At 47.3% G+C, this 9,329-nt stretch overlaps 1 long non-coding RNA gene across 1 annotated transcript; it reads right to left on the bottom strand.

Moving 5' to 3' along the window:
- Positions 1 to 4,889: 4,889 nt before the first annotated feature.
- On the bottom strand, positions 4,890 to 5,584 carry LOC121815571. Its single transcript, XR_006055190.1, has 2 exons — positions 5,498 to 5,584; positions 4,890 to 5,423 (listed from the first exon to the last, which is right to left on the bottom strand). It is a non-coding gene; the product is annotated as an uncharacterized LOC121815571 (long non-coding RNA).
- Between the last annotated feature and the right edge of the window lie 3,745 nt (positions 5,585 to 9,329).

Here is a 9,329-nt window from a genome sequence, read left to right as displayed (position 1 = left end):
CCTTGTTGGTCTTCAGACAACAATTCTGATGGCTAAAGAACCAAATGGGACAGGCGGGAAAAAAAATAAAAATAAAAAAATAAAAAATAAAGATCAAAGGGAACAGCAGCAGCAAATCTTTCTAGCATTGGGATGCCAGGTTCTTCTATATTTGTCATTCACAAAATGCAGCAGCTAGCTTCTTCAATCACGTTGCCAGTTTCTCTCCGTTCATCACTGCAAAAGCAGCAACAAATCCCACTAGCAGTGGGATGGCAGGTTCTTTGGCCGTCAGTATAAAAGAAAAAAACCCAAAAAACAAAAATCAGTACTAAACCATTCTGGCACCGAGATGCCAGGTTCTCTCTTTATCCCTGACGCAAATGCAGCAGCAAGCTTCTATCAACAAGTTGCCAGTTTCTCTACATTTGCATCACAAAAGCAGCAGTGATTCTTAGCACTGGGACGCTAGGTTCCCTATTTCCATCATTTGCAATTGCAAATTGGGTTCCTGTTTCTGGCACAAAGTGGGCGATAAACAAACAAGAGAGACGGAACTTGCGTCAGAAAAGCTGATCAGCTGATCATTGATCAGTTTTATGATTTAAGTAGCAACAGGAGAGGGAGGGAGAGAGAATGAGAGAAGAAGAAGCAGCTGTGCAGCGTAAACACACAGAATAAATCCAGCTTTGTGTCTTTTTCCATTCTAGCTGAAGTACGGGACAAACTGTGTTCCTCACCAAACTGACCTCTCCAAAGGTTCCTTTTCAGTGGGACTCGCCTGTGCAGGAGGCCTTTTCCATGATGAAGGAGAAGTTTGCCACAGCTCCCATCCTCCGTCAGCCTAACCTCAAGCAGCATTTCGTGGTGGAAGTGGACACATCAGACACGGGGGCGGGAGCGGTACTATCCCAGCAATTTGAAGATAAACTTCACCCATGTGCCTTTTTTTCTCGTCGCCTCTTGACAGGGGATTTCTAAAAATCACCCCGCAGTTCTTCAGCTGAGACACCTGAGTTAGAAAACACAAACACTGCAGTTGTCTTTTACTTGCAAGGACGGTCATAGAGCACTCGTACTCCAGACTCGCGCTGTATCACTGTCTGTGTTCTTTATTTATACAAGCTTATGTCTGTGTGTGTGTACAAAGATAACAGACTCTCGGCCTGGTGACTGGGAGGGCTTCGGGCCAGAGGAACGTTCCTGGGTGCCCCGGTCAGCTGTTCTGGCTGCAGGACTGGTCCGTGACTTACACCGTCTGCATCCAGGTAAGCCAGGTGGGTCGCCGGGAGGCTCCCGTTGAAGGGGGGGGATACTGGCATGGTCCCTGTGCCCGTTCGGTTGACTCAGAATGGCTACAAGTGTTTTTGTTTATTTTGTCCCTTCTCGCTCCCCTCTCGTGCCCTGCGCTCTACCAGGGCGGAGTTCATTGTGACTTCCGCCACTGGCTCCCGCACCTGCAAACAATCATCTGATCAACACTCTCATGGGCTCACTACCTAAGTCAGATGCTGGGAATGCCTCGTCGCTGGATTATTGTGTAACCCTCGTCAGTGTTTCCTGTAGTCATTAGCTTTCTTCAAGTTTCTCTTTGAAGCGCTACTCTAATACCCATCTCCTCTTTTCGTGCCAGACTCTGCATGCCCTGCCTGAGGACCTGCTGCTGATCTGTTGTGAGTGTATTGTGTTGGTGCGGTGTGAGCGCGAAGAGGAATCCCCAGGGGGAGAAGTCCTGTGTGTGACTTACCCGTGCGTGTTTTCCCCTCACTGCCCTTGTGACCCCTGGAGACCCCAAATCCCATTCCATCACCTGTACATAGTGGCACTCGGTGTGAAGAAAATAAACTAACTGATTTCTGTGATTCTAGTCTGCGTCTGAGTCCCTCCTGTGCTTGTGAAACTAGCTTTATTTTGTTTTCTGGGCCAACTTTGCTAGCGAGAGACAGAGAGAGGCGTTGAAAGGCTGCTCCAACGGAACTTATTGTTTTTGGAGGAAAACACGAACACGGCGTACAGTCGAGTTTTAATAGCTCACTTACAACTGGGCTCGTCAGGCTCTCTTTTTGGCTGCAGTGGTTATTATTATATTTACATGCTTCCATCTCCTGTTTCTGCTCGGTGACAACTCGCACTTTTCGACTCTTTTTCTCCCTCCCTCGAGCTCACAGACACGTAACGGGTATGGCAGTCCATTCTGCAGCACGCACTACACTGCCCATCAGGCTACATTCTTTAGGGCTATGCCTGTAACACTCTGCCTATTGCCTTCTTATTAAATCATTTTTGAATAATAATCTTTACAAATATTTCTTCACGTCATTATGCGAGCCGCACATAGGGGTGACATGGGCCGCGAGACTGAGACACAGGCATTAGAGCCTCTTAATGCGTGTTTTGTTTGAGTTTCCACCGACGTGGAATTACCATAAATAGAGAGAGCATAGCTTAACACAGACCTTCCCAAAGAGCCATTGCAGGGGGGGACGCGGTATGAAAAGGGGGGGGGAAAAAACAACAACACTTGGACAAACGCAAAGCAGGAGATGAAGCATGACTGAATATGTGTTATGGTCCTGGGTCCTTTTGACCCAGCGTTTTGTGTTTTCTATTAGTGTGATTGTTGGTTCTGTTCTTCCTCTGTTTAGTGTTTACTCTGTTCTGCCCGTGTGTTCCTGTATCAAGTCTGCGTTTCTTAGTCTGTGTCCTTGCATGTGTAAGTTCCTGTTTTATTGTGAAGGTCTGCGTCTTATGTGAGTGTTTTCAGTTCGCCTCCCTAGTCTCGTCACGTTAATCACTCCCAGCTGTGTCCCCCACCTGTGTGTAATCTCCCTGTGTTCTCTGAGTGTCTTTAAGTCGTGTCTTCTGTCTTAGTCGTGGCTGGTTCATCTGTGTTGTTTACCTCGGTCTCCCTGCATCTCTCCATCCGTCCTCCCTGCATCTATGTTTCTGGTTTGTTTTGTTAGCTCTGCCCAGTTTAGGTTCCAGTTTCATGTTCCCGCGCCATTGCTGTTTGTATTTTCTTTTGTTTAATAAATACTCACCTGCACCAGAGCTGCCGCATTTTGGGTCCTATCTTCAACCCCACACGTCTGCCACACCGGACGTGACAGTACGAACCAGCCAACATGGACCCTGCGGCATTTAATCAGTCCGAGGAGCTCCCAGACAACATCGGTTATAATGTGGAGATCCTCCTCGGGCTGTGGCTAGAGAACCCTTCAGGGGAGCTTCGCCGCGCCGTTGAAAGTTGATTACAACGGCTCTTTTCTGGCCTGCCATGGCTTCTGAAATCAATTCCTCTGACCATGCAGGCGTTTCTCCCGCACACCCTTCACCTTCTCTCAGCCACTCCTGCCTCGCTGCCCGACTCGCCGGATGTGATCTTGCCCGGCCCGTCGGAGCCGTCTGCAGGGAGGAAACGTCGATCGCGCCACCAGCGCGCCACCCCACAGCCGGACGTTTGGACTTCTAAATCACCGGCTGTGGTGAGTGAGGACTCTGTTTCTTTTTCGGACTTTGTGACTGTTCATTCAGGGGCTGTGTTTTGTGTGGCAGACACTAAAATGAACAGCTATTCACCTCCGGCTTCCACGCCGCTGCCTGCAGCACCTCCGTCTCCGGCTTTCACGCTGTTGCCTCCTGCAGCCTCCGAGTCTTCAGTCTCGTCTGGTCCAGCCTCCGAGCCTTCAGCCTCGCCTGCAGCAGCCTCCGTGCCTTCACCCTCGCCTGGTCCAGCTTCTGCCTCTGCGTCGCCTGGTCCAGCCTCTATGTCTGGGTCTGCAGTTAACCGGCCACGTTCCAGGCTATTGGTCGGGTGCCATGGCCATCGTGGGCAGCCCCCAGACCCCCTTCGCCTGAGTCGCCGCCATTGCGGTCGGCTCCCTGAACTGCTTCCACATCGCCGCCGTTGCCGTCCGCACGGTTGGCCCCCTGAACTGTCTGTCCTTCGCCACTGTTGCCGTCCGCACGGTCGGCACCCTGAACTGTCTGCTCGTCGCCGCCGTTGCCGTCCGCACAGTCGGCCCCCTGAGCTGTTCTGTTTTGGACTTTGTTTTCTTGAGCTCTGGTGTGTTTCTTTGTTGTCTTTTTTTGGTTTTGGACTCATGTTTTGTTTATTGCCTTCTAGTGCGTCTGTTTTGTTTTGCTCCACCACCAAACCTGCAGCGGCATCGCAGAACACGCCCTGCCACATACCCCCATCGCCCGCTTCACCCCACCCCCGAGCAGGCGAGGGAATCGGCCTGGACCATCGGCGCCCCATGCCCCGGCCCAGCGACGGGGAAGTGTCCACTCTGGCGGTTCGCCCGCGCCTCCAGCGGAAGCCCGGGAGCTGGCCTGATGGCCACCCATATGGCAAGCAGCGGCGGCGCAGCAGGAGTGGAAGTGAGCCAGGGCTCAGAGGCAGCTGGGCAGACAGCCGGCACGCAGGACCATGCAGCCTGCGTGCCGAAGCGGACAGCATGCCGCCCTCAGGCAGGACCCCCGCGCACCTCGACCTCCATCTACGGCTTGGCAGGTCCCGCTGGTGCGCCAGCCTCGAGCCGCACTGTCCACCCTTATGTGGCGAGACGAGGATGGGATATAAAGTAATTACTCTTCACAGTTTTAAAGAATGACAACGCCACCCTGGGAATTTCACCCAGAGAATACTGTAAGTAACACTAAATCACCAAAAGGCACTTAGGTTCGCTATACTCAGTCCAGAGACGAGGTTCAATGATCAACAAATTCACAATTTATTAATAATTATTTAAAACACCATATAAAAGCACAATCATAAATATTCAAGTACAAATATGCTTAAAAAGGTATTCAGAGCTGAGGCTTACCAGTGGAGGGGCAGGGATGCCACACACAAACTAAAGAAAGAAAACACACCCAAAACACAAGGTGCAAGCACACTATCACACTAATAAACTAAACAAGGCAGGTGTGTACACTCAAGGGATCCCACCACCAAGGCACCCTAGTCTCCTCCACGTCGGCACTCCGCATCTGAATAAAAGAAACAAAGAAAATTTTAATATATTACAACAAACTAATGTGTAGCACCGGGGGATAACCCAACTGCAGGACCACACTGGTGATCTACAGCTAGAAAAAGGGCCTCCCACCAGTGGTGTAACAAAAATCCAAACTACAAATCAAAAGCAATAAAACAACATACAATCTGGATAAAACTCTAAAATCTGGAGCAAACGGAATCGCCGTACTGCTCCAACTTGCCGTCACACAACGACAAGTTAACAGTCAATCAATATGCACGCCAGCTGACTCCGATAACCGGCATGCATATGGCCGTTGTCCACGCCGACGTCCACTGTAAAAGCTGACAGCAGCAGGGAAAGAAATCTCACAACGGGAACAGACGATAAAAGCACAGCAAGGCAAAACAGCAGCACTTCAGTTCACGTAGCTTGGCGCAAAACTAAGGCCCACACTTCCTGCGAAACATAATAAATAATTACTATAAAAGAGCAATAGAAGGCAGAGAGCGTAACAAAAGTTGATTACGTACCAAGTAAGCCGTGTCATAGAATGTAAGCCGAATAGCTCAGAGGAGGCTTCTATAGCTACGACCAGCCGCGATGGAGACTTCAGAAGCAGTAACCCACAAAGATCTCTACCACACCGAGGAAGTCAGGTGACCAAAAAGGAGATCACAGGCAAGCGATCGCAGAGACACTCAAATGGCCACTATTTATACCAGCGCCCCCTAATGGGCCAGGCTGAAAGTGGGTTGGACCGAGGGATAACATTCATCCTGCCACACTTACAGTGATCACCCGGTTGCTGTAACAGTAGCCTACATTCAACAGCTGCAGCCCTCCTGCTGCCAGCTGTACACATCACCACCAAAAACAACAACAGCACAAGCAGCGCACTATTAAGATTTCCGTTGTTCACAATTTTGATCTCTTCTCCTGCCATTCCTTCCTAATTATCCGAGCTCATCCACTCCACACTATGGAATCCTCGACCACCTTATTGAGCGCTGTTCATCTTCGCTAGTCTGCCACCAGTTATTTTCCTCTCCTTTGGGTGGCGATGTCATCTGGCATTTGCTCTCTCTGCGCATGTCTTTGTCCTGTTCTCCTTCTCTCGCCCCAACCGGTCGCAGCAGATGGCCCCACCCCTCCCTGAGCCTGGTTCTGCTGGAGGTTTCTTCCTGTTATAAGGGAGTTTTTACTTCCCACTGTCGCCAAAGTGATTGCTCACAGGGGGTCATATGATTGTTGGGTTTTTCCTCTAGACATTATTGTGGGGTCTTGAGGTGTCTGTCACTGTGATTTGGTCCTGTATGAATAAGTTTAAATGATAATTGAATTGTTACCGTTGAGGTCTTGGACTTTCGTAAATCACAGTTAATACTGCTTCTAGGGGATGTCTTCTTTGGGGATCTGCCAGGCCCGGGAGCCGTTGCCAGTCCCCTTCAAGGCCTTCCCCAAACTGCAGCCCAGTTCATGTCCAAGCATTCACCTTTACCTACTAAAACACTGTCAAACCTAAAATGAGGACGTGGGCCCAGCTAGTGAATGTTTTGTCCTGCTCACTTTATTTGGTTGAAATGAAAGATACTATATGTAGTTATTTATTAAGGCCTTCAGTAAATACATTTTTGTATTATTTTGTTGCTGGAAAACTGTAGTTCAAAAAATAGGGAGTGATGTCACAGCGTCCATGTCCATCTTTTATATATGTCACACTAAAACGGGGCCCCTCGACATGAAATACATGCGTTTCATTAATGTAATAACTGTTTTATAAAATCAAACATAAAATTTCAGTTGTAACCTGTGCACGTGCTCTCTACTTTACACTCCAAATGTTTCTGAAATTATCCCAGGTTTAAACATTATTTAAAATATATGAGAGCCTTTTTTATCAGTCCTTCCTGTCTGCCACTCATCTAACATTGCAGTGTGTCAATTGCTTTCCCTGAGAGCCATTCTGCTAGCACACCATGACAGTCCTCCATTAAACCTCCACCTGTCTCATTAAAGTCACCCAGCTTTGGACAGTTTACTCTGGGGTCAAGGGGTGATGACTCCTCTGAGCTTTAGGTGTCCTTGTGCCTAAACTTTTCTTAGATGTTGCTATGGAAACTGTTTGATAGGCATGAGTGTTGGAGGCTGCCCTTCTGACACACACACACACACACAATCCCAGCAGGGGAGAATCAGAAGAAAACTTTCTGTACTGAATTCAATATCTTCAGGCAGAGAGGATGGAGGAGGGGCAGAAGGGTGGGAGGAGTGGGCGCTTTTTCTGTCTTTTTTCTTTCTCTCATTTTCACACAATCTGAAGTGTGAACACACTTGGAAGCAGAGCAGACTGGAGCAGCTGCCAAAGCTGCCCGTCACATCAACGCTTCCTTCTCGTTCTTCCTCTCTGTTGGGAAAGTGGAAATAGACCAGTGTGACAGAGTTAAGGGGATAAGGAGGAGGTGGGAAGTGGAAATAACTTGTTACTATCCATTCGGAAAACTGCAACAGAGTGACATTAATATTACACACAATGCTTTTTGTTGAGTTTATCCTCTTCAGCATGCCGTCTTACTTCCTCTCTGTTTCTGACACTTCATCTCTGCCAAGTATGTCACTATCTTGTCTGTCTCTTTGATTTGTATGTTTCCTTGCACTCTGCAAATGGAAACCTGACAAATCACTTTGCAGCTGCTGAGCCTTTGCTGAGATAGAGCTGTGCTGCCCGCCTCATCTGCCGTAACTGTGGCACAGAGATTTTTCAACAGTCACTAAATACACCAAAGGGTTTAATTGTTGTGCAGTTTCCTCCCTCCTCTTAATGGTTTCCCACCAGTATAAAATTTCAGTCCCCAGCTACATGTGTGGGGGTGGAGGTATTAAGTAACAAGGTAATGGATTGTGTGGTGGATACAGAAGCATAGGTGACTTCACCTGCAATCATTATTGTCTATCACTGTGCACATGCAGATGACACAGCTGTTTGGAGCACTTTGTAGGACTGACCTCAGAGTCAGGATTTACAATTTAGAAAAGTAAAGGCCTTCTACCATCATCTGGGCAATCAGGGCAGCCGCTCCCAGCTGTGAGGATCACGCCACCAAATGGCTTTTAGCTCTTTAGAGGGAAAAAAAACCCAATAGATGCAAATTCTTTGAAATCATTGAAATTTCAAAATGCCTCTCAGGCACATCTTATAGGATCAAGAAATTGTGTTAAACTGCAGCAAAAACATGAATGAAGGCCATCATTATAATATCCCATTTGGGTATTTGTGTTAAAGAAGAGAAGGGAATGAATAACCAGTAAAGGATGGCAGCTGAAGAACTTTAAAATAAGGGGTGATCAGGTAGCAGGTTGTAAAAGACTGTGGTCTGCAGCTGTCAGCTTTCTGTCCCCCTCCCCAGGGAACCTTGTGTGAAGGAGGAGACAAAGAAAGGCTGTTGTTCACAGGAAAGCCACTTGGTTGCAGAAGGAAACATAATAATGTCTGCTGCTGTTTCTTGACTTTGAATGAACTTGGCTCATTTACATCAACACTTGAATTACCAATGTTTACTGTGGACATATGAACCTCCTGTGTTAAACAACTGCTCAGGGATCCTCAGCAACTCATCAGTAGCTCTTCAGTAAAGAGATAACAAGCACAGAAACAAACTGTAACACGACAATATTGTGTATGTTGTTAACCACGTTCACCTAGCATGTTCATATGCAAACAATATTAATTTAGCACTCATTCTAAAATTCTGTTGAGCTGATGAAATAACATTGGGTCATTGTCATGAAGTGTGAACTGCTGCTTTATTACAAATTGCTCCCATGAAGGTCTCCACAAATTTTCATTCGATCCCTCTTTGCTGTATCTGAAGGTGGAACTATCACAGCCTATCCATCTGTTTGTTGTATGTGATATCTTAGGAATGTTTCAAGGGAATGTCATTTAGATCAAATGTTCACTTACACCTTGGGATAATCAGGTTAGATTTTTGTGGTTGAAAGTGATAGATGACATTTCATGGTATTATGGAAAAAATCTTCCCTAAATGTGACATAATCTCACACATACGTTGTTATATATAGGATCAAATCTAAATCTGTAACAATTTCTAACTGTCATAGTCAGCTGATTTAGAAAATAAAATATCTTCGGTATATTTAATGAGGGCGTGCACTGGGGCAGGCTGACAGAAGCGAGGCTGCCATATCGCGCCATCGGCCCCTCTGGCCAACACCAGTAGGCCAGAGTGTCTTGCCCAAGGACACAACGACCAAGACTGTCCGGTCATTTTGACCCAGCATTTTGAGTTTCTTATGTTTTGGTATTCTTTTGTATTATGATTTATGTTCTGATTCTTTTTTTTT

The sequence above is a fragment of the Haplochromis burtoni genome, unplaced genomic scaffold (genome assembly GCF_018398535.1).
Source record: "Haplochromis burtoni strain Fernald_Lab_line unplaced genomic scaffold, NCSU_Asbu1 Contig_241, whole genome shotgun sequence".
In the NCBI taxonomy this organism is placed as follows: Eukaryota; Metazoa; Chordata; class Actinopteri; order Cichliformes; family Cichlidae; genus Haplochromis; species Haplochromis burtoni.
The sequence above is the reverse complement of the archived record's forward strand: the minus strand, read 5'-3'. Positions and strand labels throughout refer to the sequence as shown.